Source organism: Myotis davidii, unplaced genomic scaffold (genome assembly GCF_000327345.1).
Source record: "Myotis davidii unplaced genomic scaffold, ASM32734v1 scaffold339, whole genome shotgun sequence".
NCBI classification, from domain to species: Eukaryota; Metazoa; Chordata; class Mammalia; order Chiroptera; family Vespertilionidae; genus Myotis; species Myotis davidii.
This window is the reverse complement of record NW_006290778.1, coordinates 1064241-1073316: the sequence shown is the minus strand read 5'-3', so window position 1 is coordinate 1073316 and position 9076 is coordinate 1064241. Positions and strand designations below refer to the sequence as shown.

The following is a 9076-nucleotide window of genomic DNA, read 5'->3' as shown; positions in this document are numbered from 1 at the left end:
TCAGCAGGAGCAGCCCCTGTGCGGCAGGATTAGCGCTGCCGATCTGGATTCAAATCCTGCTGCTGCCAACTTCTCGCGCTTCTTTCCCTGAGCCAGAGCCGGGGCTGCCTGAGCTGGGATTGCTCAGCGGGCGCTGAGGGGGATGTGAGGAAGTGCCCTGGCATGTTGGTGGTGCCTGACAGATGTTTGGCTTCAAAAATAAGTGCTTAGCTGTTTGGTCAGGGTTGTTGCAAATCGGGAGGGAAGTATTTGGAACTGCTTTACTCGGGGTGTGCTGGGCCCGGTTAAGGGACTGCCGTTACCCGTTCGCATGTTTGGGGTGGACTTGGGGCCCTCACAGAGCCTTCCCCACCAGCTCTGACCCCCCAGAACTAAAACCCAGTAGCCCCATGACCTTCCCCATCTCCTGGCCCTGCCCGGGAGCAGGTCACACCCTCCGGCCGGTTTTCTCACAAGCAACACCACGTTCAGCTCCCAGGGTGAAGTTTCCCAGGGTTAGGACTGAGGAACTTAAAGTGGACTAACCTAGGATTTTCCAGTCACGCTCCTCAGCACCCCAGGCTTTCGAGGTGCCCAGGGATGCAGCGTTGGAGGGAATGCAATAGAACTGGGCCCCCCTCGATGTGTCCCCCTCACCCCGATGCTCCAGGTAGCCCAGAACCTTGTTGATCCGTGTTCTGTGTTAGGGGCCATGGCTCAGACTTACTTCTAACGCTTATGAGAAAGCTTGAACGTTCTCGGCCTGCTCCAGTTGTGTCATTTTACAGACGAGGACACTGAGGCACAGAAGCTACGTCACTTGTCTCAGGTCATCCAGCTGCAGGTGGATGGGCTGCAACTAGCCCACCCCTGACGCCTGGTGTGATGCTCTTGTCGACCAGGGCAGGGGAAAGGGCCGAGCACACCGTCTCCTAGGGGCAGGCTGACGGGCATCCCTCAGAGGTGTGACCGGGCATTGTGGTCTCAGGACCAAGAGTCCCTGAGCTGCCTGTACCCCCTGCAGCCTTGCCCATTCCCCCAAACCAGCACAATCAGCAGTGGCTCTGAAATGCTGGGGTGATGGTGATGATGGTGGTGATGGTGGTGATGGTGGTGGTGGTGGTGACACCGTGGTGGATGACGGGTAAGGGGACAATATAGTCCCTGGAGGCAGCCAGTCCTGGGTCCTAATGCTGGCTCACTCACTTTCTGCAGCCCCTGCCTGGGCCCAACCAGGGCAGCTGTGATGACTGAGTGAGAGCAGGGGCTGGGGGGCTGGTGCTGGTCGGCCTCTGGGAACGAGTCAGAACAAGCAGGGGCAGCTCCTGACGGTTGGCTGTTTTTTTCAGGAGTGACCGGCCCTGCGCTGGACCAAGGACATGCTGTGGGCCCTCTTTCCAGTCGAGCCCGAGGAGAAGGGAGCTCTCCAAGTCCAGCCTCGTCTTCTTCAAGGTGCCGCCCGATGCTCAGACCACTGCCTCTCAGGGTCAGACAGGAACACGCTGCCTCCCTCTCGCCCTCCCGCCCTGCCCTCCCGGCCACTCCACGATGACTGCACTTTGCCCTCTGCCTGGCGGGGAGGGGAGAGCTCAGCCTCCCTCTTGCCTGGGGCCCGAGGCCCACCTTCCGGCTGCAGCAATTCATTGCCAAAGACACCACAGAGACACTGAGTGAGACGTGGTGAGGAAACCCCACGGAGAAAAGCTTCACTGGTGCCCTGTGTCCTGTGCCCTCCTGGTGCCCGCTTCCATCTCAAGCCAAAGACGAGTCAGCTGTTCCACCAGAACTCGTGGAAAGGAGGGACGTTTGGTGACCACTGGGTGCACCTGACCTTCTGGCCTGGACCCTCTTTCTACACTGAGCCCTGAGCTAGTGGGGTTCAAGATAAGCCCCCGGGGGGTGTGAGAGGGGCGGGCTGGGGTGCCTGTTGGGAGTGGGATCTGAGATCCGGCCCCCTTCTCTCCCTCTAATCGGCTGCCCAGGCCTCGGGCCCTGGTTCTCAATGTTCCCTGGGTCCAGGCTTCTCTTCTTGGGCTCTGAGCACCATGGGAAGGGGGGACATGGGGGAGAGAAGCAATATTGACCACCCTATACCCCACCCCAGGGATCTGCTCAAGGAGACCTGCCTAGGGGGTCTTTGCTCCCCAGCCAACACTCCTTGCCCATGGCCGGCCCTCCTGGCCGGGCAAAGGAGATGGCACCTGCTTGGAGGCCAGTGTCCTCTCACTAGTTACGCAGGGGGCCGAGGGAGGAAGGGACCAGCGGAATGGGCCAGTATGTGGGGGAGTGGGCATGTGTAACGCCAAGGCCTTCTCCTTTCTTTGCTCAAACGGCCAAAGCTGTTCATATCTGTGCTCAACCGTCTGCTTCAAATTGAAGTAAAAGCCCCAATGTGTAAAGAAAATGCTTGTGTCGAGTGGACTCTGTGGGTGAGCAGGGCTTTGACTGGTGAGTGGAGTGGGGGGGAGGGGGTGCTGGAGGAGGGGAGAGGTGGATCTCTGCCTAACGATTGGGGGCCCTTCAGGAAGTGGGCAGTGTGTAAGAGTGTGTGTGTGTGTGTGTGTGTGTGTGCAAGTGCACACGCAAGCAAGGGGCAGAGGGGCACTCACCATGCCTCCGCCTGCACTAATGACCAGGGGGCCTGGCAGGAACATGTGGAGAGCTCGCTCCACTTCGTGCCTCACTCAACCCATAGCACAAGTGCATGAGGTGGGGTGCTGGGAGCCGGTCCATCCTTGCTGTTTCAAGGAACCTGGCATATATGGCATACTGTTCTTAATATGTTTGCTCACCTTCTTGGCACTATGTGTTTTAACCAAGGTCACCTCTCCGAGAAAGGTTGTTTCCCCAGGTAGGGATTTTTTCCTGAAGTTAGGGAGGGAATAAAACCCCTTCCCTAAGTGGCAGGTGGGTAGTTAATCACTTTCACATGGCAAAAGATCCTGGACAGAAACTGGCTACAGAACTTGGTTGGAGGAACCTAGACAGAACCTGGCTGAAGAACCCGGCTACAGAACCTGATGACCGAACCTGGCTGGAGAACCTAAACTGAACCTGGCTGGATAACCTAGTGAGAGAACATGGCTACAGAACCTGGCTGGAGATCCTAGACCGAACTTGGCTGGAGAACTGGCTACAGAACCTGGCTAGAGACCCTGACAAGAGAACCCGGCTATGATGATCACCTGAACGCTGCCTCTGTGTCATTCCTTCTTCACCGACTCCGTCCACACCTTTGGGGACCCCTGGACCTGCTGGGGTTGGACCCCAGCAGTGGGGGCTGTACTTTCAATCCCATTTTATAGATGAGGAAACTGAGGCCCCATGGAGACATGGCTAGTCAGTGACAGCTGGTTCTCAAACCAGGGTGGCCTCCCTCCAAATCCTGTGCTCTTAACCCCTCTCCAGCCCCCAGGCGGTCCCAGCTCAAAGTCCTTGGGTAGCCTTGTCACGTCACCTCATCCCAGTGCGCGTGCCTGAGACAGGGCAATGAGGGCCCATTGCAGACGGGGGATGGTGCTAGGAACCAGGAAAGGACTGTGTGGAAGGGCTGTGTGGGTGGCAGGGCTGCCCCAGCGGAGGGAGGCGAAGAGGGAAGAAGGCTGTGCTCATGTGGGATGCACCTCTGTCCCTTGTCCCTCCCGTGTCATCCTCTCCTGTCTGCTCTGGGGGCTTCTGGGCTGGGGCTGGGGTGTCTGCGGGTGAAACACTGTAAGAAGCCGCCTCTTGCACTCATGGCCCCTGCGTGGCACCTTGCAAGGACCAATATCTGGGCAGAACCCAGGGACCAAGATTGCTCAGATCCCCGGGAGCCTTTGGGCAGGGATTGTGTCGCTGGGTTCCTGCCTGTGGACCCCCTGGTCTGGGACGGACCCCGGACCTTGAGACAGAACATACACCTCTCTCTCTCTCTCTCTCTCTCTCACACACACACACACACACACCTTGTGTGTACATGCACTCCAGGCACACACTTATGTACATTCCCAGGTAAGGGAATTTCATTTCAGATAGATTCAAATTTCATCAGCTCCTGGGAGCCAGCCAGCCAGAGTGGGCTGGAATGGGGGCTGAGAGGGGACAGTTAGGAAGGTCAGTCCCCCTGGGACTCCAGACACAGGTCACAGCCCCACCCAGTTGCCCCTCTGAGCCTCTGAGTAATGCCTGTGGCACTTCCTAGGGAAGCAGGAAATGGGACCCATCAGCACCAAACTTGGCACCAGGGGACTCTCTCTGTTACTAATGGGTGGGGGGAGTACCCCCATCCCACTGCCAGGGGACCAGACCCAGAAACCACCCATGGCCTCCACTGCCCACCCCTTCCCTGCTCATGGCCTTCAGTGCCCACTTCCCTTTCACACCAAAGCATCTACTGACCATCAGTGGCATGCCGCCACGAGACTGAGTGCTGGTGATAGCGAGATGGGTCCCATGGGTGCCTGTCTTCTCAGAACTCAGGGTTCTGTATAGACAGAGAGACAATGATATTTCATCAGCAGTCTCTAAACAGTTTTCCGTAAGCAGCCCTCCAAGAAGACCCTCACCAGAATAAACATGCTGACGAACACCCTTCTGGGGCCAGGGAGGGCATTCCCACACCGGCCAAGGGTTCCTGGTCCCAGAGCCACCGGCAGATTTGTTTTCTGCACGTCCTCCTTGCTCTGTCATTTGATCTGGGTCCTGGCCCCAAATGCAGTGATGGCTCATCAGCCACCAGCCACAGAGGGGCACGGGGACCCTCTCCAGGGACCTGGGGACCTGCGTGAGAGACCTGTGTGTGCACATCTGTGTGCGTGCCTGGTTCCTGCAGCACCCATGCCGCCTCCACTCGGCAGGAGGAAACCACAAAGAACGGCCTGAGTCGGAGGCCTCCCCAGCTCACAGGCCGAGCCTCACAAGGCTCTTCAAAACCCCTGTGCAATAGCTGCCCTGCCTCCTGGTCCTGGCCTCAGACCGTCCCAGAAGAGAGGCCTATGTTCTGGGGAGGGGGTTCCACAAGTCCTTGGGTCCCTTTTGGGGCTCACAGCTGGGCCTGAGCCCCGGGTGGATTCCATCTCCCCACACTGTACTTCTTCCTGTCCCCGTGGCCCACCACTCTGCCCTGGGACCTCCCTCTACCTCACCGTGTCCTCCAAGGCCCTGATTACCACCCCCACCACTACCACCATCACCACCTCCCCTTTCTCACAAGCCAGGAGTGGGCAGGTCCCAGGGGCTGAGAACTGGAGAACACAGCCATGGTCAGGGACTGTGCTCGGAGCTGGGGGACCGACAGAGCCCCTCTGTGCCTGCGATAGGACAGAGCCGTGGGCACAGCGGACTGGGCTGAGACAGGTGCTGTGTGGTCAGCATGGGAAGCCGGCGACGGGGCTGGAGCATGGACTGCGCTTGCCCTGCTCCTTCCATGCTGCTTCCTGGGCTACAAAGCGGGCGGTGCCAGCAGCTGAGTGACCAAGAGCCTGGCCTTTGGAGAGCAAGACTCCGACTGACGTCTCCAAGTGTTTCCTTTCAGGGGATCTGTGTGGCCATTCTCACTCTGACCTCTTGCTGCCACCCCACCCGCACAGCTGTGCTCTGTTTTGAGGCTCCAGGGGGACAGGGAGGCATGGAGGGCGCCCTGCCTGGGCTGGGGCTGGCGCGGGTGGGAGAGGGGCAGCTGGCCTCCCCATGGGTGGTCACCTCGTGCACATTCCCTCTGGTGCCCTGGGCCCAAGACCAGAGTGTCTGCCTCCCTGAAGCCAGGTGCCCCGAGGAGTTTGGATTTATAAACTAGTACAATTTTACAGGTGCCTGGGCACGTGTTTAATCTTTAGATGGTGCCTCCCGGAGGGCAAAGATTGGGCATAATTCATCTCCAAATCTTTGGAAAGGGCTTGCAAAATGTATATGTTAATTACTTTGTTAAATAAATGAATAAAAGTGGGAAATATGGTAATTTATGCATTTATGTTCTTCCACAAATAACTACCCAGCAGCTAATTTGTTCGAGGCTCTGGAAGAATGGGACACAGGCCTTTCCCCAGGCCACAGAGGGGCCCCGAGGGAGAAGGTGCAGAGTTAAGCGGAGCCTAGGGTTGGGGGGTGGGGGGAGAAGCGGGTGGGCAGGGGGCCTTTTGCTCTTTCTGTGGCTGAGCCCTAGAGAACTGAGTCCTGCAAAGAGGATGGCGTCACAGCACCTGTGCCTGGCTGGTAGCAGGTGCTGAGTAAACAGTTATTGGGTGTGTGTGGTGAGTATGAATGACACCGCCTCACTCCTGCACCTCCCACCCCAGACATCACCCATCAGGGGCGGTTCTTCATCTCAGAGGTCCTGAAGCTGCTGAGTCCACGGCGGGGCTCCAGGCAGCCGCTCTTCATGCATGGAAGAGACGCGCTCTCTTGGCCATCCTGGTCGCAGGGCTGCCCTGCCTGGAGTAATGCAGTGGGGAGACCACAGATGGACCTCCTGGGCACCACCGGTGACATGACGGAGGCTGTGTCAGGACGGCCCTTCATTATTGCTCACGGGCTGGGTGGCCGCCTCCTAGCTGGCCTCCCTCCCATCTCCGATGAGTCCCTGTCCGACCCTCCCTCCGCTGTGGCTGATAGAGGTTTATTTCTGAAGTCCCTTCCCTGGCCCACACCTCCGGTCCAAGTCCAGGCTCCTTAGCTGCCCATCGGACCTGTCGCCGATGGTCCCTCCTCTTCTCAGTGTCCTCAACACCTTCCGGTCTCCGCGGCCTCCAGCCTGGCCATCTGGGGGCACTGGCTGAACCTCAACCTAACATCCTAGCAGCTCCCCCTCTCAGTAAGATTCTTTCTGATCCCTACTGGTTGCTGCAATGAAAAAGGTTCCCCCCCACCCCCATCTGTTCTTATTGATTTGTTACTCTTAGGAAAGCTCACTTTTGACTGGACTCAGACTTAGAGGGAGAAGCTCTCAGAAAGGACGGCCTCCGTCTCTTGGTCTGTTCCTGGAATTTTCTTTGGCCTCTTCATTCTCTTATCCCAAAGTTCAGCATATTTTGCGGCCTCTTCCTTGTTTTTCCTTCTCACTATGCTGTTTCTTCAGAGAAGTTACCCCAACGTTTGTGCTGCAGGACCCGTGGAGTAACAAGATGCTGGATGTTGGGTGCTTTGGTCCGAGGTTTCTTACTTTCTCTGTTTAGGGGCTTTCTCACAACATATTGGCACACAACACTTCCTCCTCCTCCTCCTCCTCCTCTTCTTCTTCTTCTTCTTCTTCTTCTTCTTCTTCTTCTTCTTCTTCTTCTTCTTCTCCTCCTCCTCCTCCTCCTCCTCTTTCTTCCCCTTCTCCTTCTCCTTCTCCTTCTCCTTCTCCTTCTTCATCGAGCCCCAACCCAGGCATGTGCCCTTGACAAGAATCAAACCCTGGACCCTTCAGTCTGCAGGCCAACACTCTATCCACTAAGCCAAACTGGCCAGGGCCATCATCTTCTTTAGAGATTGGTAAGGTTGCAGATTCTGCTAGCTCTTTTGGGCCCCAGGCGACGAGGCACAGTGGTATCAGGGAGACCAGGAATATCTTCCCTGTCCCCTTTTTTACAATGATCAAGTTGAGAACACTGAGACTGACATCCACAATGCCACCCCAACCCCCCTGAACAGATTTGCGCTTTCTCTCTCCAGACCTCCTGGCGCTATAGCAGGAACGCCCCTTACAGCAGGCGGGCAAGGCCATGGGTCAAGACACCTGCTTCATGGGGAAACCTTGTTTGCCGTTCCCACCACTGATTCGATCCACATCACCCTTCCGTTCTTCACCCAGAGCATCAGCTGCAACTTCTGTGCCTGTCCGCTTCTAAAAGGTACGAAGTTTGTGTTCATTGCCTATTTCAATGAGTTTCTGACAGCCAGAGGCTGGGGAAAAGATGGTCAGCTTCACCCTGAAGCAGCTGATTACCTCCCAGGCCCCAGGAAAAAGAGAAAGGTTCCTTTTTAATCTAACTTGCCTCTGCATCGCACCCACACAGCCCTCTGGTGTCCCTGGAACTCCAGTGCTCTCAAGCCCAGAACCTGGGCAGACAGAAACCCTGTTTTGCCCAACAGCAGTGGCCCAGGTGCCTGTCCTCCTGTCCTTCTGTCCTATGTGCTCTTGCTCATCTATAATAATAATAAAAGCATAATATGCTAATTAGACCAGACAGCCAAAAGACCTTCCAGACATCATTCCAGACGTCCTTCTGGACGAAGCCACGGTGGCGGGGGCCGAGGCAGAGGTGGTTAGGGGTTTTCAGGCAGGCAGGCAGAGTGGTTAGGGGCAATGAGGCAGGCAGGCAAGTGGTTAGGGGCGATGAGGCAGACAGACAGAGGTGGTTAGGGGCAATCAAGCAGGCAGGCAAGCAGTTAGGGGTGATCTGGCAGGCAGGCCAGTGGTTAGGGGTGATCAGGCAGGCAGGCCAGCAGTTAGGAGCCAGCAGTCCCAGATTGTGAGAGGGATGTCCGACTGCCAGTTTAGGCCGGATCCCGCAGGAATCCCTGCAGGATTGAGCCTAACCGGCAGCCTGACATCCCCTGAGGGGTCCTGGATTACAAGAGGGTGCAGGCCGAGCTGAGGGACACCCCACCATGCACAAAATTTTTCTGCACTGGGCCTCTAGTATAGAAATAAAATCATCCTCCCTCCACCCATCTTCAGTGGGAAGCCCAGCATTGCCCCGGGTCTCTGAGGACTCTCAGGAGCTGGTATCCCCATGGTTATCTCTACCTTTGATCTCTTGGGTCCCCTGAACTCATAATCTCTCTCCCCACGGCCTCCTACGGCTGATGCTTCAGCTCAAGGGAACACGGCCATTAAACAATGTTTACACTCACAAAAAACAAACAAATAAGACCTTGCCATTTTCTTCCCAATTAATTTAGTGGATTTCATGTATTTTTGACAGGTTCTTCATGTTTCCGGCAGTTAAAAATACCCTCCCCTCTGGCTCCACTTCCTGACCCTGCATTTCTGGGCTGTGACTCACGAAGTCGTCCCACAGCTGGGGTTGAGTCCAGTCTCTCTTTTTTTTTTTTACTCTAACACCCCCTACCCACCTCCCGGGCCTGCCAACAGGAGACTGTGGCATATGGTCCCAGTGGAAAGGTCATGAGCAAA

At 56.6% G+C, this 9076-nt stretch overlaps 1 pseudogene; it reads right to left on the bottom strand.

Annotated features, from left to right (window-relative positions):
* Nucleotides 1–6860: 6860 nt before the first annotated feature.
* LOC102766635 lies at nt 6861–7939 on the bottom strand (annotated as a pseudogene).
* Nucleotides 7940–9076: the final 1137 nt, after the last annotated feature.